The sequence below is a fragment of the Engystomops pustulosus genome, chromosome 5, assembly GCF_040894005.1.
Source record: "Engystomops pustulosus chromosome 5, aEngPut4.maternal, whole genome shotgun sequence".
In the NCBI taxonomy this organism is placed as follows: domain Eukaryota; kingdom Metazoa; phylum Chordata; class Amphibia; order Anura; family Leptodactylidae; genus Engystomops; species Engystomops pustulosus.
The window spans coordinates 171892697-171919536 of record NC_092415.1 but is presented as its reverse complement, the minus strand read 5'-3'; the positions used below and the strand labels follow the sequence as shown (position 1 = coordinate 171919536).

Genomic DNA, 26840 nt, shown 5'->3' with positions numbered 1-26840 from the left:
ATCAGACAGCTTTACGACCCTAGCAACTAGGCGTGGCTCTGAGTGGTCAGGTGTGTCCACCAGGTGTCCACTAGGCCAATCACCTAAAGCTGCCTGACTGGCTGCAGTGCAACCCGTCAAACATCAGGATTACACAGAGCTGCCAAACGGAGGATAACGTGATAAATCTTCTCCATGAGCTTGAAGTTCCATGAACATTGAATTACCTTATAAACCATGAGTGAGTATTCTGTCACTGTCCCAGGCAGCTTTACACCCCTAGCAACTAGGTGTGGCTGTTATTGGCCAATTGTGTCCACCTGGCCAACCATAGCTGTGCCTAGTTGCTAGGCAAGTAAAGCTGCCTGACCAACTGCTCAGCAGCCCATCAAACAACACGTCCGGGTTATAAGCAGCTGCCGAATGGTAGATCGTCAGCTGCTCATCACTGGAACCTAAAGGTTGGGGCCACCTATCTTTAGTGATAAAACTTCTGCATGAGCTTATGAACTTATAAACCATGATTGAGTTTACTGTCACTGTCCCAAAACGTTCCATATTAGTTATACTTAAAAATGGCAAGAAAGGGTCTCACAGGACAATACAAGTTATTTAAGTATAAGTATAAGTATAGAGGATAACTTGGAGGATGTGCAGTGCTACAGGTACATATCTAGGATATATGAGTTGTCGAGGTTGTTGCTGTCAGGGAAGTCTCAAACCTAAGTACTCAAAGTGATGTGTAAGTAAGTACCATTGTGGGTGGTTGGTAGATGTACACCAATTGTAGGAATCACAGGGTCATTTACACAAATGTGTTATTTATTTGTCAAAAAGTCACTTCAAAACACAATGGGGCACATTTACTTATCCGGTCCCTGCGCGATCCCCGATACAGACTGTCCGACGAGGATGAACTCTGCCGTGTGTTGTTTCCCCGATCAGGTCAGCCGGAGTTCACCTTCTTCTTCCTGGTGTATGTTAGTGCATAGCTTGCAACACAAATTTAAATGTTAAATCCTGCGCATAGTCCGATTCCGTTGGATCGTTGGATGGCCCACCGCCTGGTTTGTGTCACGCGAAAGCCGATGTGATTGCTACACAAAACGATCGGGTGCAACACAATCCCCGGCGCAATCCCCGAAAAGTTGTGAAAAACCGACGAATATGCGGCCACGGAACCCTTAGTAAATAAGCCCCAATGTGTTTCATGGTTCAGGAAATTTATAAAATAAAGAACCCATTTTTATAACAGATTCTTGGATTCCTATAAGTGGTGTGTGCCTCCAAAAGGATCATATACAGATTTGAGGTTCTGCGTGAATGGTAGAATCAATTTAAAGTCAAGGAGCACATTTACTTACCTGGTCCAGTCGCGATCCCGTGGCGCGTTGTCCAACACTGATTTGGGTCTGCCGGGATTCACTAAGGTCGCGTGCCCGATATCCACCAGGTGTCGCTGCTGCGCCAAGGTCCGCCGAAATTCACCTTCTTCCTGGTGCATGTAAGTGCGTGATCTTGCAACACAAGTTCTTTTTTCAATTCCGCGGTTTTTCCGAATTCACCGGGTTGTCCAACGGCCACGGCCCCCTATTTCTGTTGGCGCCGATGCGACACAATCCAATCGCGTGCGCCAAAATCCTGGGACAAATTGGAAATATTCGGGAAACCCGACGAAAGTGCGGCGTTCGGACCCTTAGTAAATGAGCCCCAATGTGCCACTTTGTATACTTAGTCTCTATTTACAGGAAAGGGGCTAATTTTCTGTCTATTGGTGTTTGACTGCCCGGACCACCAGTGATTATAGATTATAGGTTCCTGCGAATCCCTTGTTAGGAGCACTGAATGTCTGTAGAGGACTTAGGCACAATATGCAGGACTTTGGCCTGGAAATTCCATTGTGGTGAACAGAGAGCTGGTCTTGCATGTGCATCACCACTTTATGCAAATGGTATCCCACAGTGTAAAAACCTTTATTAAGCTTTGTATTTTGTGTCCCGGTTTCATCCTTAACAGGCACAAATTTTTTAAAGGAAATCGATCACCAATTATGTCTTGAAAAACTAGCATTACTCACAAAATGGGTCTTTCAGGTTCGCTGGGGAGAATGCTGGGACTTCTGGTTCTTCTGGTGGTGCTAGCAGCGTATGCGCGCAAACTCCACCTCTCGTCCGCTACCAGTGGTCTCTGGCGCATGCTCCGGGCAGTGGCTGCTAAGACCTTGTGCTGTCTAGGAGTTGTGTTCTGAACTGATGGGACTTGTGGTACCCCTGCATGGTGCCTGCTATTGTGCTTGGTTATTCTGCACCATGAGGGGTTAATTCCCAGAAGTTGCCCAGCTCCTATCAGGTTCTGGAGGAGGGGTTGTGGCTCCATACATTGCAGCTTCACTAGTCACCTTTGCCAGTGTTTGAAATCCCTTTCTTCACTTGCTCTCTGCTTTATGTTTGACTTTCTCTGTGTCTGAATTATTGTGACCTTGGGTAGTTTTTTGACATTGACTCTTTGCTTACTGATTTTTGCTCTTGACGTTCCCTCTTGTTGTGACTCCAGCTAGTTTACCATTCTTTTGTGTTTTTGTTTGTCAGTCTGTTTGTGTTTCCCTTCCCACACTTATCCCGTGTATTTCGAGTCTTCAAGTAGTCGCCCCATGGTTTAGCGTGGGGGGGCTATAGGAAGGGACAGAGGTTGGGGCAAGCTCAGGGCACACTTTCTCCTGTCTTCTGTGTTACCCAACCATAACAGGGGCAAATTTACTTACCTGGTCCAGTCGCATTCCCCGATTTGAACGGTCCGACGAGGATGAAGTCCAGCGCGATTCATGAAGATTGTGCGCCCAAGTTCCTGCATCCGTCGCTTCCACGCTGAGGTCCGCCGGAGTTCACCTTCTTCTTCCCGGTGCTTGTAAGTGATGTCTTGCGACACAATTCTAAATGTTAAATCTTGCGCGTTGTCCAAATCCGTGGGGTTGTCCGACGGCCACACCCCCCCAATTTCGGTCGCGTGCAAGTCAGCGCCAATGCACCAAAAACCTGGGGCTATTTGGCACAAAACAGAAATCGTCGGGAAACCCGACGAAAATGCACTCCGCGGACCCTTAGTAAATGAGCCCCAATGTGTCTTTATATTCTTTGGATATTGCCTCCTTTGTCCAAAAATCAACCCTTAAAGTAGGTAAATGAGACAGAAGTGCTTATATGGGAGTCACCAGAGCACCTCCGGCTTCACAGGCTAATAAACCCCCCTAGAGCACTTCTTCTCAATGCCCTTCACTCCATTCACACTTCCTTCCACTTCTTTCTGCCATCACTTCTCTGTTCCCTTCTCTCTCCTTTGGCTTCAGCCATGCATTGCGATGTACTATGCAAACGCAAGATTTGGATGAAGCAGAGGATGCGTTAGAAATGATTGTGGTTTGGGTATTATTATTGTGAATGTAGAACTTAAGGGTCCACAAAGCAGTTCAGGCTCCCATATTTTTGGATGAGGAAGGGCTTAAATAATATAAAGGTACATCCTGAATCAAGGTTCACAGGTGGGCATGTTAGTGAAGCTGGTTTATCAATGCACATTTTGATGATCGATTTAAGGGACATGTGCCTGTCTGGATGAACGTGCACCAGAATCTAAACTCTATGTCCTCCAGGAGCTGGCATAGTTTTAAGCTCTAATTTGGTAAAATTTATTGCGTGGGAAAGGATTCCCCACTCCCTTTTTACTTAATCATATACTTACACCTGTCACGGGTGCTTACACCCACATCTCGGGTTGCAGTTGCACCTGTGCCACTCTCTGTGGCAGACGCCGCTCTCGCCATCCTCACTCGCCACACTCCTGCCCCCATCCCGGCTTACAAGCTTGCGCATACCCACTTCATAGGGCGTGCGCACTGTCACTCGTAAAAAGGGCCAGGGCACGACTGATTGGCTCTGACCACTTCCCGGTATTCTTTAAAAGCCAGCTTCTCCCAGCATCCCTGTCGATATTTGTGCTATATGCCCTTGAGAAATCTGTGACCTGTGTATTAACCAGCCATTCTGACCCTGGACCTGTTCCCGACTTTGCTCCTTTGCTGCCAGCCCTGACCTACTGCTTCGGCTCTGACCTTGAACCTCTGCTGCCTACCTTGACCTCCTGTCTGTCCCCAAACACGAGATTGGCTGCCACCGCGGACAAGTCGCACCTTTGGAATGACCCGTTGGCACCACGCTGCAGCAAGTCCAACCCACTTTGCGGCGGGCGCCACTTAGATTCTGGTCTCAGGTGTCGGCTTGTGTCACCGTCCACGGTGGTCCAGGGGGTTCACTACCACAGAAGCCTGACACCACCATAGTTTCTTTTGATAATAGAATGTTACAGATATGCAAAGGAATCCTAGCCTGAGGGACTACCTCACCCTCCTCCCTGCTCCATTAGTACTTATGCAGTGACCACTTCCTGTTGTAATCTCAGTACTGAGGGAGCAGGGGGTAAAAGGAAGGAGACAATGGATAACAAATATAAGATGATTACTAAAGTAATGGTGCTTGGATCTATGAGTTAGGCTTCTTGCATGTGACTGTATATGGCAGCTGTATGCTAGTTGAACGAACAGCAACATAGGTGTGCATTGTGCAAGGCACAGTACATGCCATCACCGGAAAAAAGGTAGAACATCTTTAGCTGTATGTATGCTGGACGTATGCCCGGCCCGGGTGCTGCACCGTTCGTGTGACAGGAGCCCAAGTGTCCCTGGTTTATCCTGCTTAATTTTGATGCTAGAGTTCCTTTATCAGTTGAAGTGAATTAATTTTGAAAATATGGAATTTTTTGGACATAGGGTCATTTATTTTTAGACGCTATTATAAATATTAATAATTTGTCAATTTAATTGCATTTAACATTTAAAAGATATGATTTCTATACATTTCCTTGTTTAAAAATATTCACCGCCTTTACCAGCAATGCCACACAAAAGCTAATTATTTTTGCAACATATCAGGCAAAAAGCTTTCATCACAATAAAGTATTTCTTAGTAGAGACATTTCCATTTTGACATTATAAAAATATACAGTGAAAATCTATAAGGCTTTGATTAAATGTTGATACAGCTGATTTTAACACAGCCAAAGCCAGTGACCATAAATGGAATCTAAACAACAGCGAGTAATTACAATGTCAAAGACATGTATACACTGTGTGTTATGTTTCATTGTCTGGCATGCAAATAGACTCTAAGTTTCCTTTACTGTATTTCCAAAATCCCGTGAATGCTAACCAGAGTTCCTTCGTTTATACAAAAGAACAAGGCTCAATCATGTTTGATAAGTTGCAAATTACTGGTAATGCCACAAGTGTTGTTACAGCTGCGGAGAGTGGCCAGAAGGATGTAGAAAATAAAGAAACGGCATGAATCAAACAAAAAAAAAATCCAAACAATTTGAATGATAGTGTATAGAAATGCAAACTCCAACTTCCAGAACAGGTATTTATAAGACTGAGGATATGCCAAAATGAACAGATCCTTAGTTTTCATGTTTATGGGACTGATAACGAGACAAAAGAGAACCATCAAAAGGGTTAATGTGGACGTTCCTGGTTAGTCATCCTACAAGATTATCTTAATGGGAACCTACCATGGAGATTTGGGACGCTAAACTACCCCTTATGAATCGGTGGTTTAGTGTCCCAAATCAAGTGTATGATTTTTAAGCATTTAGGGGGAAAAACATTATACTTGCCTTGTCCTTCGTCATTCAGGGCCTGTGCCATGAGGCAAGTATGGCACATGAACAATGAAACTTGGGCATTTATCCCAGTGTAGGATTTTCTGATGTGAATCCAATTTGCCTCATCTGACTCACATACAGGGCCAGATTAAGGGTCCCAGTGGTATGGAGCACCTCCTTTAGGATGCGGCCCCCCCAGCTCTGCAGCCAATACGGGGCCCCCTCCCACAACGTTATAAGTAAAAAGGTTCCTCATAGTTATACTGTTTAAAAGCTCTAGAGATAGTAGAAACCAAAAAATACTCCCGCCATACTATTTTAAAATGATACCACAATACTGTTACCAATTAAAACTACCATAAGACCAGTATTCCAAACAATAGCGCAACTATTTATAAATGATCCCTCCAAAATGCAGCATCACCACAACATAAAGAAAATACCAACTTCCTGATAATGAACACAAGACTCTATACACAGAGCAGTATTACCAACAATTTACCACATATAAACTCCCCTTACTGATGATCTTTACGGCCATATTGTTATTATACAAACACCACCGAGCAGAGAACAATATCACTAATAGCACCTCTTACCAGGCCCAAATAATAACATTACATCATGATTATCACCACTACATAATGACTGGATAATACTGCAATACTACATAATAACCTACACACAGACCAGTATTTACCAGCATATAGTGACCATATAGTAGTAGATACCAGTCCTGCACAGAGGCCGCAGTGTCATCCAATGACTTACAGGTGAGGTCCCTGATGTTGTCTCTTCCCTTCTTTCTGATCTTCCTGGAGACTTCTTCCATCCATCACTCATCTGTGCAGGTTTATAAAACAGACATGGTTGACATCATCCTATATACTCCTCACATCTGACCCTCACACCACAACTGACCACATTGTGCCCTCACATTTATCATATATTCCCCTCATACCACAACTGACCACACTGTACCCCCACATATATCATATATACCCCTCACACCACAACCGACCATACTGTACCCCCACATATATCATATATACCCCACACACCACAACTGACCACACTGTGCCCCCACATATATTATATATACCCCTCACACCACAACTGACCACACTATACACCCACATATATCATACATAGCCCACACACCACAACTGACCACTACGTGCACCCACATATATCATATATACCCCACACACCACAACTGACCACACTGTGCCATCCACATATCATATATACCCCTCACACCACAACTGTCCACACTATACTCCCCACATATATACTGCCCACACCACAACTGACCACACTGTGCCCTCACCTATATACCCCCCACACCACAACTGTCCACACTGTACCCCTTACATATATACTGCTCACACCACAACTGACCACACTGTGCACCCATAATGCTAGACAAAGGGTTCCCCATAGAGCTTCATTAGGTAGAAATTAGAAATTAGAAATTTATTAGGCAGGGCTCTCCTTTAATAAATAATTAGGTAAGCCCCCCTTAGGAATTTATTAGGCACAGGGTTAATACACACACACAGTGATGTCACAGCACATGGGGTTAATACACACACACAGTGATGTCACAACACATGGGGTTAATACACACACACAGTGATGTCACAGCACAGGGGGTTGATACACTAACACAGTTATGTCACAGCACAGAGGGTTAACACACACAGTGATGTCACAGAACAGGGGGCAAATACACAAAGTGAGTTCACAGCACCAACGTTATCAATAAGAGAATGCATAACAATTATTCCCACCCCATTGCTGGCTCTCTATGGACACTATGTATAGAACAGTACATGTACAGTACAAGCTGAGAACTGTCTAACACTAGAAGTTTAATCAGTGAGTACAATACTGCAGAAGTGGCTTCTAGTACCTCACAGGTGACATGTCTTCTCCTTCAGGGCCAGAATCGACGTAACTTTTGGCTGAAGAATTTTGCAGCAGATGTCTTCAGCTCCCGGCAGCACATGCCCCACACTGTGCACCTAAAAATACCACAGTTACTCACAGTATAATGTCACCTGGATAACAGAATAATGCCCCCCCCCCAAATATACCCCATAATAAAACCACTCTGCATATATCAAAGAACACATTGCGACCCCCAATATATTACTATACTACAGCCCTTGAATAAATAATACTGTACCCCTAATTATATATGTTGCCCCCCAATTGATGACTTAATTTATATGGCCCCCTTTACTGAATTAATGTACCTATTTATAGCCCTCTCTAATATACTGGGGTGCCCCATGCATTTTAGATGCTGCCCCCATCAATGAATTATCTAATATACTGCGGGATTTTTGCAGGATGAGTGGACGTTTTCTTTGCTACCATTGTTACTGTGCAGGACACTGTTAAGGACTGCACAACCTTTTGGTCATTTTTTGTTAAATTTTTTATATGTTGCAAAATAGTAAAAAAGTGGCGTTTCAGACATTTGAGCGCTGTTATCCGTTATGGGGTTCAACACCTTGAATAACCGTTATTATATTTTGATAGATCAAACATTTTGGAATGAGGTGATAGCTAATACGTTTATGATTTTACTTGTTTACTTTTATATCAGTTCTAGGAAAAGAGGGTGATTTGAACTTTTAGGTTTTATTTTAATTTTTTTCCCCTTTTTCATATATTTTTTTCAACTTTTCAGACCCACTAGAGTACTTTAACCCTAGGTTGTCTGATTGATCCTATCATATATTGCCATACTACGGTATGGCAGTATATGGGGATTTTCCATATAATCTATTACAATATGCAAATTGTACATTGTAATAAATTAGCAGGAATGTAACAGCTTCGGGCCTTGTAAAGACCCCAGGCTGTCACCGCAATGGATTGTTGCTCCCCAATGACGTCATGGGGAGCATTGATCGAAACTAAGAAGGGGGCGTACACTCATCTTTTGACTACCGCTGGCGGCATTGCCTCATATTTGTACCGTTTGTGGGTGTTAGCAGTGGGTGTTTGCAGCAACATGCAGCAAAACCCTTGTCTGCATGACAAGACCTCGCTCTGTGATCCCTCTTGATAAATGCTTAACAACTCCATGCCGTAATAGTACAGCGTGGAGCGTTCAGAATTTAATATACTAGAATGAATATTGGAATACTAATAATAAATTATTTGATATGTCCCCCCCCACAATGAATTATTTGATATGCTGCCCCCCCACAATGAATTATTTGATATGCTGCCCTCCCCCCACAATGAATTATTTGATATGCTGCCCCCCCACAATGAATTATTTGATATGCTCCCCCACCCCCCACAAGGAATTAAATGATATGCTGCCCCCCACAATGAATTATTTGATATGCTGCCCCCCACAAGGAATTAAATGATACGCTGCTCCCCCACAATGAATTAAATGATATGCTGCCCCCCACCACCACCAAGGAATTAAATGATATGCTGCCCCCCCCTACCAAGGAATTAAATGATATGCTGCCCCCCCCCCACAAGGAATTAAATGATATGCTGCCCCCCCCACAATGGATTATATGATATGCTGCCCCCCCACAATGAATTAAATTATATGCTGCCCCCCCACAATGGATTAAATGATACGCTGCCCCCCCCACAAGGAATTAAATGATATGCTGCCCCCCCCCACAATGGATTAAATGATATGCTGGCCCCCACAATGGATTAAATGATATGCTGCCTCCTCCCCCACAATGAATTATATAATGTTCTGCCCCCACCATGTTTTAATAGGCCCCCACCATGTTTTTACTGCTATTTGATTAAAAACAAAAAAACTCGTACTCACCTCAGGCTCCTGCATCTTCTTTCTTCAGCCCGCAGCCAGGCAGCAAAAGGGTGCGTGGCCGCGTGATGACGTCACCACGCAGCCGCGCATCCTAGTTCATGGAGCGATGTGGCCGGAAGACAACCCCGGCGCCCATCGCTCCAGTAATAGTGCTCGAGCAGCCGTTTCCGGACGCATCGAGCCTTATACAGTGACGGGCAGGAGCTTCCTGTCTGGATGGACGGAGGCCCCTGCCTGTCTACCAAGGCAAATGACGGGGCCCGCCGGGGCCCCAGCAGGAGCATGAACATTGGCGCTATTGGAGCGCCAGGCCGGGGGCCCCCAACCAATAAATCCGGATCCGGGGGCCCGGCGCTAGCACTCCAATAGCGCCAATGATGATCCGGCTCTGCTCACATATATGTAAGGATAAACTTTTCTCCATGTACAGACTTCAAAAATGTCAATTTGGAACCCTAAGCCACAGGTCCATAAGGAATTGTAGTTGGTTTAAGGTCCCAAATCGACTTGACAGGTCCTCTTTAAAGGGAACCTGTCACCAGGAGACCCATTTTTAGCATCCCACAGTCCCAACGGAGCATAGTACATACACTGCCAAATAGTTTTTGTATAAAAAATAGGTTTTACAGAAAAAAAAGATATGCACAAGATAATGTCATGTGCTATGTGACTAGGCACTTGTCCCCTTGGAGTGGCTGTAGAGGAGCAGTTAAACCCACCCACCCAGCCGTGGGAAACCGCTTCTTTATGTGTCCTTTTCAAATACATGAATAACTCCCATGACTCGGGAGTGGCTATAGAGGAGCAGGGGTTTTTCATATATTTGAAAAGGACACATGGAGAAGCCGTTTCCCAAGGTGGAGGGAAACTGCTCCTCTATAGCCACTCCCAGGGGACAAGTGCCTTGTCACAGAGCACATGGCATTGAAAGGTACTATATAACATCTTTTTTCTGTAAAACCTATTTTTTTTTTACAAAAACAGTGGCTGTATATGTACTATGCTCTGTAGGGACTGGGGAATGCTAAAAATGGGTTTCCTGGTGACAGGTTCCCCTTAAAGAGCACTATTCACTACCTCCAACACTTTGTTTTATTTAATAGTTGTTGTTTGACTGCTTCAGGTGCTGTTGGAATTTTTTTTGCTCACCCCCACAATTCCTGAGAAATCATTTCAGTTGTTTTCACCAATATGCTAATAAGGAAGTCATGTGGACATCATCAGCCTGTCTAATCCAACCACTACAGAGTATTTTACCTTACCTTATCCTTCTGAATATATCTTGATAAGAGATGAGTGAATCCAAGATTTGATTTGCAGACGATTTGCCAAATTTTTCGAAAGATTTGGTGCACGTCTGAATTGAATTGGTCTTCACCAATGTTGCTCCATTTGTCATAGAAATTGGTATTTAATCCCCTCTAGTCCTTGAAGTCATTAGTTATTTTTAAAGGGAACCTGTCACCATGGACCTCACTTTTACTAAAGACAGAAGCCCATTACAGCTGGATTGCAAAGATGTCTTTCTGCCTTTTCTGAGTATTTGCATTACAATATAATTGTATGTTTTAAGTTACCTGGCTTCCTGACAGAATCATGTTCTAAGTCCCAGCTTTGTTTGGGTTTGGCTGCATTTAAAAAAAACATGTGACTTGTCTGTGCTGCTCACCCACCCCTCAGCTCTCAGCCCCCTCCTTTGTGCTCCTGTACAACTCTTCCCTCCTGCTCCTTCACTCACACAGGGGCAGTGCTCACAGGGCAGTGAGCTGACATCTGTGGGAAAGGGGGGAGTTGTACAGGAGCACAAAGGTGGGGGCTAAGAGCTGAGGCCTGAGTGAGCATCACAGACAAGTTACATTTTTTTTAATGCAGCCAAAACAAACCTGAGACTTAGAACAGGATTTGGTCAGGGTGCAAGGTAAATTAAAACACACAGTTGTAATACAAATGCACAAAAAAGGAAGAAAGATATCTTTGCAATCAAGCTGTAATGGGCTTCTGCAATCTGTCTCTAGTGAAAATGCGGTCTCTGGTGACAGGTTCTCGTTTATAATTTTATTCATTTTTAACTATTTTTTTAAATTTTTCCTCAGCCAGCACCCTTCTCTTTTTAATCACGCCTGCTATGCTAAAAGATTGGCTTAAGTGAGGTAAGAAAGATTCCTATTCAGTTTGGTGCCTGAAAATTGGCATATTTGTTCCAAATCGTACGAGAATGAATTGATATTTGACATCTGAAAAAGAAGGATCAGACATGAACATTGATTTTTATCACGTTCAAACATTTGTTGCAGAAGTTTTCAGCCAAAATTCATCGGAGGTGCTCCGTCCTGACAAATTCTGCCCACTGATCACACCTACCCATCCCCTTTCCCAGCACCTGATAAACATTGAAACTAAACTGACCGGCGGCAGAATGGGAGGGCAGGAGAAGGTAAGTACAACTTTTTTTTAACGCCAATCCCCAGGTTACCTGTAAATTTTAATTGCAATAGGACAACCCCTTTAAAGAGAACAAGCTTGATTAACATGAGCAATTTACATGACAGTAGTTTACTATTCATAAATACATCCTCCACAATATTCATGATTAACTTATTTTGCAATGCAAGTCACCAAGTTGTATTACAATGTTCTTTATGGCTGTAACATCAGTAGACTATATATCACAGACTGGGTTTGGCATTTACCGCACAACTCCCAGACATATGGAATTCCCTGCGGTCCTGCATGCATGTTATATGAGCATAATCTTCATTTTAGGGATAGGCCATAGTGTGCATTTTCAAGAGACATTTTTAAGCCTGTTTTAACTTAAAGATGTTTCCAGTTTAAAAAACGGATAAATGGATCTAGGACATGTTTACGGCTCAGTTGACACTTCTGTCGTGATTTCTGTTTCTAGTATCTGCCTAGAAAAGTAAAAATCCCATTGAAATCAATGTAAAAGTACAGCAACGTTTCGGCTCAATGAGAGCCTTTTTCAAGCCTTGATAGATAGATAGATAGATAGATAGATAGATAGATAGATAGATAGATAGATAGATAGATAGATAGATAGGGTATACATAGATAGATATAGATAGCAACTATTATGAGGGACGGATAGATAGACAGATAAAAATAGCTATAGATCAATGTATTTAAGTAAAAGTAAAAGGGTAATTAACTGTAGAAAAAAACTGATTCTTCACAAAAAATGGATACTAGGTGACACTAACTGAAATATATGTGTCCGTTATTTTAACCAGGAAATGTTAGGGTATTAGTTAAATTAACGGACACTATGTCATCAGTTACTGTCAGTTTATCTACCTTTATTCATTATCCGTTTTTTTTAACGGAGATAAAGAATGGATATGCTGACAGTATTGTGAACTTAGCCTAAGTCTGTTCAGATATGTTTCTCCCCTTTCTATGAAAAACTGCAGCAAAAAAGCTGCCTGATTAAACACACACTTTTTTAGATGATGTAAAAACTGTAGTGACACGTTTCAAACTACTCAGAGCTCTAAATCATAGTATAAAATGTTTCCATTGAATCCACAAATAAGCACAATTAACATAAAAAAATAGTTTCACCATTTTTTATGTCATACAAATCAATTTTAAAAATATGAGTCTTATTCTTTGCTCACATATTTGTGTGGGCCTCTCTATGCTATCAATTACCCAACTCATAGCACAGTGATATAGCTGTTTCAACAAACTGAGACCCCTATTTGTGTTGTGATCTTCTTACCCCAAGGCAGAATCACTGTGAACACCCGTTTTTCTAGACCTTCCTCAATCTGTACCGCAACATTAGCTTTACAAGCAGCTCCCCTGGTTACTGATTAAAGTTAGTTTTCTTCCATATATGATTCATTTGTAGCCCACCCACTAACTGTAATTAAAAGGGGGTTATAAGCTATGCTCTCTATCTAAACACAAATGTTACATTAACCATTGGGTTTTCTGAAAAGAAAGTCTCCAACATATAGCTAAATTTTATTTTAATATAATGAGGGAGACTTAAAAAAAAAAACAATTAGATAGAAACCCAGCATCAAGACAGGGAAGAAGTACAAACCCTGCATTTCTCACATCCTCTGTTCTTGCCTACTTGCCAGCCCTGTGCTAAACCACAGACAAGAACTGGGTGGTAATCCTTAATCTGGATAAATTGACAAACAAACTCAAAACAACAAGGCAAAGTGAGACAAACCGAATCAAAACCAAGATAGCAGCAAGGTGCAAATTTGTAAGGCAGAAGAATAGTCAAGGTACAGGCAATAGATCAGGCTCACAGCAAAACATAGCAGAAGATTAAAAAATCACCAGGAGCCAGGAAGACAAGGTATCTGCATATGGGTTAAGCTGCAATATATAGAGCTATTAAACACTGTCCCAGAAGCTGATTGGTGCAGCTCTCTCATAGAACTTTGCTGAAAATTTGCTGACTGTCAATCACCCAGCCCCAGCAAAGCATTACACCCAGCTAAGGGACCTTGATCTGCAGAGCAATTTTTTGAACCAGTTCTAACATGCAGTAAATTCTACTAAACTATATTTTAATATTATCATGCTTCGCTCTATCTTCAGATATGGATGAGCCAGCAAGTATTGATTACTTGGACTAAGCACCTTTTGCCTTTTGTAGACAATGATAGGGAACAACTTGGAGAATGATGCTTGCTTTTTCCTCACCTTCCTAGCAAAATCCCAAAACGTGTTTAGATCACTATTCCTGTGCTTGTTTGCCTTATCAGATATCAAAATATATCGTACTACAGAGCGGACCATTTATCTGCACCAAGTCTCCCAGTTCCCTCACTGTCCTACAGAAATATCTCTTAAGAAAAATGTATTTCAAATGTATTTCATCTTATCCACGACTGGTCACAGAAGGCAATAAAGATGTGCATATTCATACTGTTACTGCAACCAGGAGTGTTGACCCCTTCCCTCTCCATAGAGATACACAATGCACGGCGTTGTAACACAGGGAAAGATAGGACATGTCTTATCTTTTCTCAGTAAATGGAGCAGTACGGTGCCGCTAGTGTGCAGCACCATCCCGCTCCATGCACCCATTGACAGCCCATAAGGAACGTATATATACGGCTCCAAGCTTGTGGCTGTATACATACGTCCCCCAACGGTTGTGTGAATGCAGCCTTAGATGGGTATTTATCTTAAAGCAAGGTGGGTAAAATATAACTTTTATTCAAAATCATTAAAATTTACTTAATATACCACAATACAAACAAAATGCTATCATCATATGAGCAACCGCATGTGAGGTAACAACCAGTGCTATGTGATGCTCAGCAAATGTCAAATCAAATTAATCAGAAGGACAGCAAAACTTAGCATATTTGTATATAGCTATCCAGTGATAATTGAAAGACTATCTACATATCATAGGGCCACCAGATCAGATAAACCCACTATATAGTATTCCCAACAATTAGATATTGATATTAGGAGTGGGCACAAGGTGGGCACAATGTCAATGTGGGCATACACACTTAAATAACAGAAGGCATGTTCTTACCGTCCGCCAATCCGTGTGGAAAAAATGGGAAAAGCATAGGGCTATCTTACCATTCCTGGAGATATCAGGTCATCGGCTCCTGCAGTTCATGCGGAGACCCTATATAGCCCTAAGCTTAAGATTACCCTTTAGGTGCCCAGACTCCCGTCCTAACAAGGACGGTCCACAGCTATCCCTGCTGGATGCTTTGCCCTAGCTAGATAGTCTCCAAAGAACAACAATCCCAACGCGTTTCCTCTGCTGTAGGGATATAGATAGAATTAGACTGATCCTTTTCTGAAAATAATAAAAGATTTCGGGTACATAAAGTGATATTTCTAGCAGTGATGCATCCTCAGTTTCAGTAAGTCATTACAGGAGGCGATGCATTAATTTAAAAAAAGAGAGGAAAGGGAATACAGTGCCTAGAAGAGAGGCTAACAGAAGAGCTCAATCAAGATTATACCATAGGTACAGCAGAGATTAAACTTCTAAACCAAATATGTCAGGAATAAAAGAATTTTTTGCAGAAGTAAACAATGCATATTATTCTATATATTAGTCATAGTCATGTAGACCATTTCATGTTAGAGGGGAATGTTTTATGTGTCTATAAATGCAGCGAAGCTCAAGGTTTCGTTAGGCCCTGCTGGGGCTACCGTTCCAAGTCTATAAATCCACCTTGTTTCCATCTGGAGGATCTTTTTGTCCCAGTTTCCTCCTCTTACACTTCGTGGTAAATGGGCGATACTGTGAAATCTCAAAACATTTACGTCACCCTGATGGTGGTCAAGAACATGTTTGGCAACTGAGGTGTCCCTGGAGTGTCTGATGTCAGCAAGATGTTCACCAATTGTCTCTGGGATTAACAACATTACCCAGAATGTGGGGATTTATCTGGACAGAGTACTGAGACCTTATGTGGAATCTCTTCAAACTTACACTCGAGACTCATTAGATCTTCTGAGAAGACTCGACGGGGTATTGGTAGAGAAGGATTGGCTTCTGGCGTCAATTAACGTAGAAGCCCTTTATTCCTCAATTCCCCATGAAAAAGGTCTTTATGCAGTCGCCCATTTCTTAAAATCAAGAGGTACGCAATTCAGACAGCATGATGACTTTGTGCTTAGATCCCTCATGTTCTGTCTCACTCATAACTATTTTTTGTTTGACGGCAAATTCTATCACCAGCTCAGGGGCACGGCCATGGGTTGGCCCTGTGCGCAAACCTATGGCAACTTGCTCCTGGGCTGGTGGGAGGATGCCGTCATTTTTACGCAAGAAAATTCTTTTTTTCAGCACATTGAAATTTGGTTACATTATATTGAGGAAGTACTGGTAATCTGGAAAGGATCTAAGGGCTAAATTAATGCATCGCCTCCTGTAATTACTTACTAAAACTGAGGATGCATCACTGCTAGAAATATCACTTTATGAACCTTCATTCTTATATCAAAACTATGTGTTGCTTAAAGAATAGTAAATACTCATATACGCGACTCTATTGTTTTGGTTTTTCCCTGGTTTTATTGACGGCCGAGCTGGAGCGGGGCTTCTACTTACTATTCCGGACATCGCGTCATAATCCCAGGGCTCCGCCCCACTGAATCACGTGACAAATGCGGAAACGAGCGGTTTGAGCGCGCCGAACGCTGTATAAACAGCCGGACATGCGCAGATTAACGCTGCACACGCCAGCTGAGCTTCCGGTACTCACTATGCCGGGCTGCACTTGGAATGGAGCCACTGCTCTGTTTTAATAAGATTAGCTATACATCTTTTATTATTTTCAGAAAAGGATCAGTCTAATTCTATCTTTATCCCCTGATGAATCTGCACTACAGCAGAGGAAACGCGTTGGGATTGTTGTTCTTTGGAGACTATCTAGCTAGGGCAAAGCATCCAGCAGGGATAGCTGTGGACCGTCCTTGTTAGGACGGGAGTCTGGGCACCTAAAGGGTAATCTTAAGCTTAGGGCTATATAGGGTCTCCGCATGAACTGCAGGAGCCGATGACCTGATATCTCCAGGAATGGTAAGATAGCCCTATGCTTTTCCCATTTTTTCCACACGGATTGGCGGACGATAAGAACATGCCTTCTGTTATTTAAGTGTGTATGCCCACATTGACATTGTGCCCACCTTGTGCCCACTCCTAATATCAATATCTAATTGTTGGGAATACTATATAGTGGGTTTATCTGATCTGGTGGCCCTATGATATGTAGATAGTCTTTCAATTATCACTGGATAGCTATATACAAATATGCTACGTTTTGCTGTCCTTCTGATTAATTTGATTTGACATTTGCTGAGCATCACATAGCACTGGTTGTTACCTCACATGCGGTTGCTCATATGATGATAGCATTTTGTTTGTATTGTGGTATATTAAGTAAATTTTAATGATTTTGGATAAAAGTTATATTTTACCCACCTTGCTTTAAGATACTAAGTCTATGTTGGTGGTAGGTACAGCTGGTGGCCCTGTTTAACCCAAACGGCGACTGTGGCATCTGGCCTATTTTACATAACTTAGATGGGTATTTATCAAGGTTTGTACTGGCATACAAGCCTCAATTCATCGAGCATGCCAGGAATTGTTGCTATTTCCACCATTACAACATCTCAATGCCAAGTGGGCATGGAGTGCATTGAGTGAGATATGTGGCACTGTGGAGTGAGCCGGCAGGCCCGAAGCCAGCACCCGGCTAACCTGGGCAAGTGTCGGTGTGTATACAGGAGGGGGGGGATGTGTATACAGGCAGGGAGGGAATGTGTATACAGGAGGGGGGGAGGAATGTGTATACAGGAGGTGGGGGAATGTGTATACAGCGGGGGGGGGGGGATGTGTATACAGGAGGGGGGGTGTATACAGGATGGGGGGGATGTGTACACGGGGATGGGGGGAGGCAGTGTGACTACTGGAGGGTGGCCCATAAAGGGACCCACTGGGGCTCTGTCGCCCAGGGGCCCACTAAAACCTGGAGCCGGCAATGTGAGCCGGCATGGGGCATTCCCCTCCCCACTAGATATAGGCTGTGCCCATTCCTGGTGCAGTTTGTAGCACAATTCTGGAAGCAGGTTCCAGAATTCTACGCCAAGTCACAGAACTCTACGGCAGAATTCCGCCCAGGTGGCTCCCAGATATATCAAGAGGCCTGAGCCGTGTTAGGGGCAGGGGTAACATCAAGCGCTGGCACACTATACACCACAGTTTGATAAATCTCCCCCTTGTAGTTGTTATTTATGTTTAACTTTTGCATTTTCATAAAATATCTCACATAAACATATGTGTTCCCATGTTTTTCAGCTTAAAAAAAAACCTTAAAAGTCTAATTATAGATCATTTTTAATAATCTGACAAGAAAAAAATTCACAACAATATTGGATGCTTTTCTGTTACACTTTCAAGTGCAGCTGCACAACTCTCTGGATTCAATTACCATCCGCACTGTAACCACAAAAGGCATATTTCATCATTGTCTTTTTTACAAACCATTTACTGCTTTGTCTTGGGAATTTTGGGATGCACAAAGAATTTCATCTAGAATAAATGTGTGCCCAGACTGGGGATGTGTTGGTCAGACATAAGACATATTTATTTGCCTGGTCACTTTAGTTATTCTTTATTGAATTATTTTATTTTGTTTTGGTATTACATCTCATAGTGTGTAGGCACATACATGTCTCTGGTTGGATCATGTTCTATGAAAGTTAAAAATGAAGGGCTAAGACAGTAATTCGTGGAAACTCAAAATCTTGCCAAAAACTTAAGACAGAACAGATCCCATTGCATAAGAAATAAATCCCACCTCTTTACCTAACTCTGATGCCCATTCATGCCTCCGGCCCCCGGGGTGGAGTTCTTTTCTTTTTTTCTTTTGGATAATTCATGGACAAAAAAATTGCAAAAGCTTTAATTAATCCATTGCTATTTATTTGACTCTGATCAAAGGTATTTTACTGCAGAATTGGTCTATTACTTCATAATAATAAAAATAGATCAAGAATTGTAGAAGAGCTTTAAAGGGAACCTGTCATCAATAACAGGCATAATAAAAATTACTCTCCCCCTACTGTGCCTTTGTTAAAAAAAAGTGCCATCTTAAACTTGCCCCCTCCTACCAGTTTTTAAATTTTTTCTGCCTTTGTCTATAGTGGCCCTGCCCACCACCATTCCGCTCCACCCATCATGGGGTGGATGGAAGGGTGACAAGATCTTCAGTTTCCCACACAGTGTTCACTGCTAAATACACCATGCAGTGTGAGAGATAGCACTCTGGTAAGTGCAGGAAGTGAATAAAGAGAGGATTTACTGTCTGTTAAAATCTGAAGATCTGAAGAAACACTGAGTTGTCAATCAAAAAAGGATGTATGGTTCAGTGGCAACCTGGAGAAAGCGTGGCTTTACTCTTTAAAAGTTAACTCTTCTCTTCTCATTTACATATCAGAAAAATGGCTGTGCAGAACAGGGGCGTTACTACAGTGGTATCGGCCATGGCAGCTGCTACGGGGCCCACAGTGTCAGGCGGCTCCACCACTTAAACTGCTACATTGAAGAATGGTGGATGTGCACCATTATACACATATTTTTCTGCACATTGGGACTTACTTACTAAGGGTCACGCTCTGCACTTTTGTTGCACAGTTTTCGGGGTTTGCGCGGCTTTGACAGATATTTAACAGGTGTCTACACTAGGATGTAAATATGAGTACATAAAATATAAATGTATGCATGTGTGCAACAGTGTATAAGTGTGTGTGATTGTATAAACATGTGTGAATATACAAATTTGTATGTATTGGGAGGCCCCATGCAAAAGTCTGTTATGGGGCCCTTCCTCTTCTAGTTATGCCCCTTCTGCTTGCACATGTATTTATAAGGTTTCTGCTCCAGTTTTATGTTGTGGCTGCACTCTGTCCGACAAGACAGAAAAAATGTGCACCTAATGGGGCGTGTTAGTGCTGCGGAGATTACAGCACATTTATTACATGCGCACGCCACAATATTGCAGCATGAACAAAGTGCACCAAAAGAAATGGTGCACACTTCCCGAGCAGTGCATGGGGCGCCAAATGCATGAAGACTGGGCACAAGTTTTGTTTAATCTACAATTATAGCACAACATGAGTTGTGTGTCTAGGCAAAAATCCCAAATAAATTTTATTAAATTCACAGATAAGCTAAATACACCAATAAAAGCAATTAAAATAGTGCATAAGAACACTTGTAATCATGTGGAACACAACCCGAATTATTGTGTCCACATAGTGCCTGTACATGCACAAATTGTAAAATGGCAATCACTCCCCCCTTTGACTGTTACCACCTCAAATTCTATAATACAGGCGGTCCCCTACATAAGGACACCCAACTTACAAACAACCCCGTAGTTAAAGCCGGACCTTTCTGCCCACTGTGACCTCTTGTACAGCTCTCTGGAGGCTTTACTATAGTCCCAGACTGCAATGATCAGCTGTAAGGTGTCTGTAATGAAGCTTCCTTGGTTCCATTACAGCATAAAATTTTGAAACTTCATTTGTCACTTCATTTGTCACTTCATTTGTTGCTATCTACAATTATAAAATATACAGTTTCGACTTACATGAGAATTCCTGTGCACAAGGCTTTGCATCCCACGCGTTTCGTCACAAGCAGTGACTTTACATGAATCTGCCGCACACTCCACAGGCAAACTATTCTTAGTACAGACTGCACCAGTTTTGATAAATGTGGCCCAATGTGTACATAAAAATTGGAGAATAAAAGGAAGTGTATTCAACCTCTGTACGCATCCCCATCACTTTTAATTTGGCAACTCTTGATATTTCCACCGCTGTGAACCTCACACCGGATATACCAGGAGGCTCTGGCCCAGATTATTTGTACACCAGGTCCTTCCTGGCATAGACCTGTGATATAACCTGCACCAGGAACCTGGCACAGGCTACAGTTAATGCGCTGGGTCCACTTGCCATGGAGGGGGCATAAGAGGGGGAGTCTTGAGTCGCAATTTCTGGCCGGGCACCAGAAATTGCAACTTTTTCATGGCTTACACGTCATAAATGCCCCCTATAACTTTTTGTAACTTTTTTCCAGGATTTACTGTTTTAGCAAATTCCATAAGTAATCACTTTATCTGCATTATAAAGACTTTATCAGTGAAATCCAGTAGCAGAACAGAATTATAGTAGATGGAATAATCTGCTGTAAATCTGTTTTAACTAAAGGTCTTTTAAGGGCTTATCATTGCCCAGCACCCTTACTTAATTTAAGGGTGTTTTTTTATTATGTGAATTACTTCAACATGCTAACTGTTTTTAATTATTTCCTTCTCCATTGACCAGCACAGTCGTTTTCTTTCATATTGTTTTAATGCTATAATGTCTACTGTTTTGTCCTGTTATGTTGTCATTTAGATTTATTAGGGCTTGCAACACCTTTCATTGAACCAAAAAGTGCAATTCCTCAAAGACCCAAATATCTCCTTGTAGAATGTTTGTAGAATATCTCGGAGACCTCCTGTGTTTCTCATGTTTGCTTTTGGGGAGAACTCCTGTAGCTTTCGAAGTGCTTGTAGGTTGCCAGGAAGTCCCTTGTTGCTCGATTTTACGCTGTGATGAATCTACTGCTCTTCTGGACCGGTGCTGCTCCTTAACCTTTGTACTAGTTTATACAGTAATGGATGACTGTATATGGCGAGAAATTAATTCTAATATAATGTGCTATGAATAACATGAAATAGCGATCTGTCTCCAGAGCGTCCCAGATAAATATATTAAAATGTATAAAACAATCGTACATGCACCACAATTGTCATTTCCAAATGATTAATAGCAATGTTATTCATGTTTTCTTACAGTCCTCCCACAATTGGGAATTGGAGATGTCTTGTCAAGAACAGAATGCTATTATATACCGCAGACCATCAAACAAGGCTAAGCATATGTAATTCAGCATGATCTAATCCCGCGTAGAAAATCCGAGGGGAATCGGTAGTATACCAAACAAACAATGTCATTAAACGCAACCAAAAAATGGAATTTGTGGCTCTATTGTGAGTCATATAATCCAATAGTCTATTTTTTTTTAAACAAATAGTCTAATTTCCCATCAAAACATGAAGTTCTTAAATTCAATGCTATATGAGAAGTCTTCTTGTGATATTTACAATAACCGAGAAATGAGTCGATTTCTGTGTATATCTGACATATAAACTTTCCGAGTTATTTATAAACTGTGTGTTTATGCTTATGATATCCTGCCAATAGTTCTCAGTTCCAGGGTTTCTGATGCAAAGAATCAAGATCTGTTACTTAAATGCCAAAGGTGAGAAGAATGTAAATCTCCAAAAGGAAAGTCATGGGAAATCTCCATGCAGCTGCAGTGTCGTCTTGCAGACAAAAGTAAGATTAGTCAGTGTGTAGACATATGGGTTTAGTCAAAAGCTGAGCTCGCTCAAACTGATTTTTTTTTTCAATGAAGTAGCCTCAAGATAAAAAAAAAGGGAAGAAAAGTTTTACGTTTGATTTAAAAATTTGAATATCTGGTTTAAAATGTAGAAAATTCTTATATAAGAGAAAAAGATGTGTAAATAATAGGACTAATAACAGTGAATTTTAAAACAAATCATTTTGAATAAATTGGGGGGGTTTAATAGATTGCTTTTGGGATTGAATGATTACAGTATATACTTGTGTATATGCCGAGTTTTTCAGCACAAAAAACGTGTATTATACAAGTGTAAAAAAGATAAACTTACATACTCACCTTCCGGCGCTCCCAATGCTCCATGCCTCTTCCCGATGCTTCCCACGACTCCTCTTCTTCGAGGGAGCCATGCAGAGCTTTGGGAGCACCGGAAGGTGAGTATGTAAGTAAATTTTTTTAATACGCCGGGGGACATTTCATTAGTAGTGGGAGGCTGGCTGCATGGGGAATTTCATCATCAGTAGGGGGCTGGCTGCATAGGGCATTTCATTATGAGTAGAGGCACTGGCTGCATGGGGCATTTCATAACTGGGGACCGGCTAATTGGGCATACAGGCGGGCTGTATTATATAGGGATGAATGTCAAACAGTGCATTAGAGGTGACCCCACACAATTTCAGTAACACACTTATGGATGGAAACAACACATAGGCAATAAAACTTTTTAATAAAGCTTAGTACATAAAAGATGTTACCAGTGATCGTCCAGCACAGAGAAAACTTCCCCACGCGTTTCGCCTAACTCGTAGGCTTCATCAGGGGTATCCAACAGAGTAAATGTGCTCACCTTAAATGCCTTTGGGTGTCATATGAAAGATAAGAATCTTGTCTTCATCTTCATCAAATCTTCTTATTTCATCAAGTCCTAGTTGAAAATGTGAGCTGCAGATATAAATCCAAGCCTGATACAACATGAGATTCTTACTATTCATGTGACACTAAACGCATGTTTCTAGGTGTTATAGAAATAAAGCTCCGCAACTCTTACAACGCTGAGAGATAGGGACGGGGGGGAGGAGCCGGCCACATTGCGGACCAGAAGTTCCCTGTGCGCGGCTTCTGTGCCCCTGTAAACAAACGGGGGCACGGATCAGATGGACCATGGCGCGGGACAACCGCCGCGCCGGACGAGGTAAGTAGATGTTTATTAATTTTAAATAGCCCTCCCCAGCCCGACCCTCAGTAATTTTTAACAACCAGATAACCCCTTAAATCCCCTACCAGAGAACTGGTAATTTAATGGGGTAAATTCTGGTAACAGGTCCCCTTTTAGTTTATCAGGCTTATAAATTTTGGCTGATAGAAATTACTGAGGAGGATACTGCTATGGTAAACTGGCCTAGGACTTACCCAGAAGCAAACCTATATACAGCACATCAATCTCAGTTTGGTGGTCACTGCAAATATAAAGATTATTTTTCTTTTTATAGCTAAATTTGCCTCTAATTTACGGCTAAATAGTCGGAAAAATACACCTGCTCTGAGCAGCTGCACTTGCAAAAAGCCTCCTTTTTCATTACTGGAAACAAAAGTCTTTGCTTTCCAACTCAAAAATTAACTGAATGCAGCATGAAAAAATACTTCAGCGCAGTTTTAAAATTCTACATTTCTCAAGTAACGGCTTCATAATTTTCTATAGGATCTTTTCTTTGAGTGGGATTATTGTCAATCTTAATCTGCAGATCTGCAAATGTTATCAGACTCCATTTCCTGTACATTATAATGGCAAAAAAGGCAAAGACTAATTTGAGCAAGAATTTATTTATTTCTTTTACATATCTGTAACTGTTAGTCCTGCACTTACATCACAATGTGTAGTCCGGACATTGTACAAACTGATACTTTATGTGCAAAAATGAAGCCCTGAACGTTCTGTCACCTTTTTTCAATCTTGTTTCATTCTTGGTCACAAATGAGATCTACTTTGTAGGGTAATAATTTGAGACAAATTTGGCACAAAATTAGGCACAAATAAATCGGACATTCCACAATTCAAAAACTCATTTACTAAGGCAAAACGACATCAATTATAAATCACAAGCCAAAAAAAAAAGAACAAACCAGAACAAATAAATGAACCTGAAAAACATTGGGGCATTTTCGTCGGGTTTCCCAACTTTTTGGGAATCACGCCGGCTTTCACGCGACACAAATCGGGAGGCAGGCCGTCGGACGATCTGACGGATTCGAACAGCGCACATTTAACATTTAAAATTGTGTTGCAAACCAAGCACTTACATGCATCGGGAAGAAGAAGGTGAAGTCCGGCGGACCTGATCAGGGAATCCACACATGCAGGATATCGGGTGCACGCTCATAATGAATGGAGGCAGACTTCATCCTCGTCGGACATTCGGGATCGGGGATCGCGCAGGGTCCGGGTAAGTAAATATGCCCCATGATGATTAATGCCCCGCCTGATGTCCATCCAGTTCAGTGATGACATTGGTTGATTTGCTGCAGTATGATTGTGCCAGAAGTTGCTGTCATATCTGAAACCGAATCCATGACCTCACTGATCCTGTGCAATGCATGACATCATCCCTGCTGAGGCTAGTGATTTGCTGCAGTGATAATCTGGATGTAAGACATGTAATAAAGCAAAATAACATCAGGATAAACACTTGAAAGGTGAGAAATTAAAAAGTTGGTGTTTTTGCACCATTTTAAATTCATCTATTTTTTTTTACATACCGTATATGTTGTATCTGTCGCATAATTTGGCATCTGTTTAAACACTTTAAAAACTTTTAGGTTTTTTTTTCACTTCCACTTCCTGCACCTTTTGAAGCCATTTCCTTGTATCCTTACCAAGATACAGAATTTTAATATCCATATTTGGGCATAAAACGGCGGAGACAGATTGATGCATACTCTGTAACATTTTATGCACATGTCGTTCATAGAAACCAATGTTAAAAAAAAGTATACATTTTCCAAAAGAACATGATAAACATAACAGGTCACTTTTTTCGCAACCAAAAAAGAAAAAGATGAAAAAACAGGATACAGATGCACAACAAATGTACACTGTGTGGGCATCCATTTTTGTCCATAGACATGAATGGATTCGTCATAGCACATATATAGCACACGAAAAACGTCTCCGTTAGCAATATGCAAAAATCGTGATGTGAACCCAGCCTTACCTGGACAATGAGAGTAAATTATTTCAAAGTCATAGGCAAAGTCAAAGGGCCAGAAATTGTGACTTCTGTACCATTTTACTTGTTTGGGTCCTCGGTTTGCACCCAGACAAACTCTCGATACATGTGCTGCCTCGTAGATACGTACAACCCAATGTTAAAGAATAGGGTTAAATTGACAGCTGCTCCTTTGTACCATGCCAGAATCTCTAGTTTGAAGGTCTGGGAAAGAGATAGGCATCAGCAGTAAAACAAACTATTTTCTGGGATGAACATTCGTGTGTTGGGTGAGAGGAACTTTCTCCAGACACAAAACAGTTGTTAGTTTATTAGTAAGATCCGGAAATGCATCTTGTTACAAAATTGGTCAAGTCAAGTTAAAGCCAAGTAATTTGAAACACGTTGCCTCATCTTATCAGTATACAGGCAAACCATGACATAAGGACTTACAGATGACTCCTAGTTACAGTAACAATACAGTAAATGCGCAGTGCCAATGCCTTAGATAAGTAACCAATAGAAATCCTGGCACTCACGATTTTCATCAGCTTGTGTTTTTAATGGAAAAAAGAAAGTTTACAGCATGAAAAATGGAGGGACAGTCCCTGCATTTTTCATGCTGTAAACTTTCATTTTTCCATTAAAAACGCAAGCTGATGAAAATTGTGACTCCTAGTTACAGACCTCTCTGACCACTGTGACCTTTGGTGATCGTCGTTGGAGGCTGATAATGTACTGAATTTGAGCCCTAGGCTGCAATGATCTACTATTGTAGAGTTATCAAAGATGGCTGCAATAAAGTTTGTTAATCGTTGTTGTCAAGACAACCCAAAATTTTGAACATTAAATTGCCACAGGGTCAAAAAAGAACTGCACTTACAAAATATACCAGATCCACATAGAAACTCACCTTAAGATAAAAACCCAGCAGAACCTATGTTGTACATAACCTCTCGTACAAGATGTCAACTTATCTGCCGTTTCCCACACAGTGATCACTGCTAAATACACCATGCGGTGAGAGGCACATCATTCTAGTAAGGACAGGATGGGGACAGGAAGAGGACTTCCTGTCCGCTCAGGCTGAGATTTGAAGAGACACAGAGCTGTTAATCAAAAGAAGGAGGCAGAGTTAACTGGCTGCCTGGAGATAACGTGACTATTCAGA

General features: G+C 41.8%; 1 long non-coding RNA gene across 2 annotated transcripts; it reads left to right on the top strand.

Annotated features, from left to right (window-relative positions):
- The first annotated feature begins 371 nt into the window (after positions 1-371).
- On the top strand, positions 372-22217 carry LOC140134242 (uncharacterized). Of its 2 annotated transcripts, none has more exons than XR_011856151.1 (4): positions 372-440; positions 11608-11664; positions 11809-11948; positions 21898-22217. It is a non-coding gene; the product is annotated as an uncharacterized lncRNA (long non-coding RNA). The 2 variants fall into 2 exon arrangements; XR_011856150.1 differs by lacking the exon at positions 372-440 and adding an exon at positions 7282-7426.
- The last annotated feature ends 4623 nt before the right edge of the window (positions 22218-26840 follow it).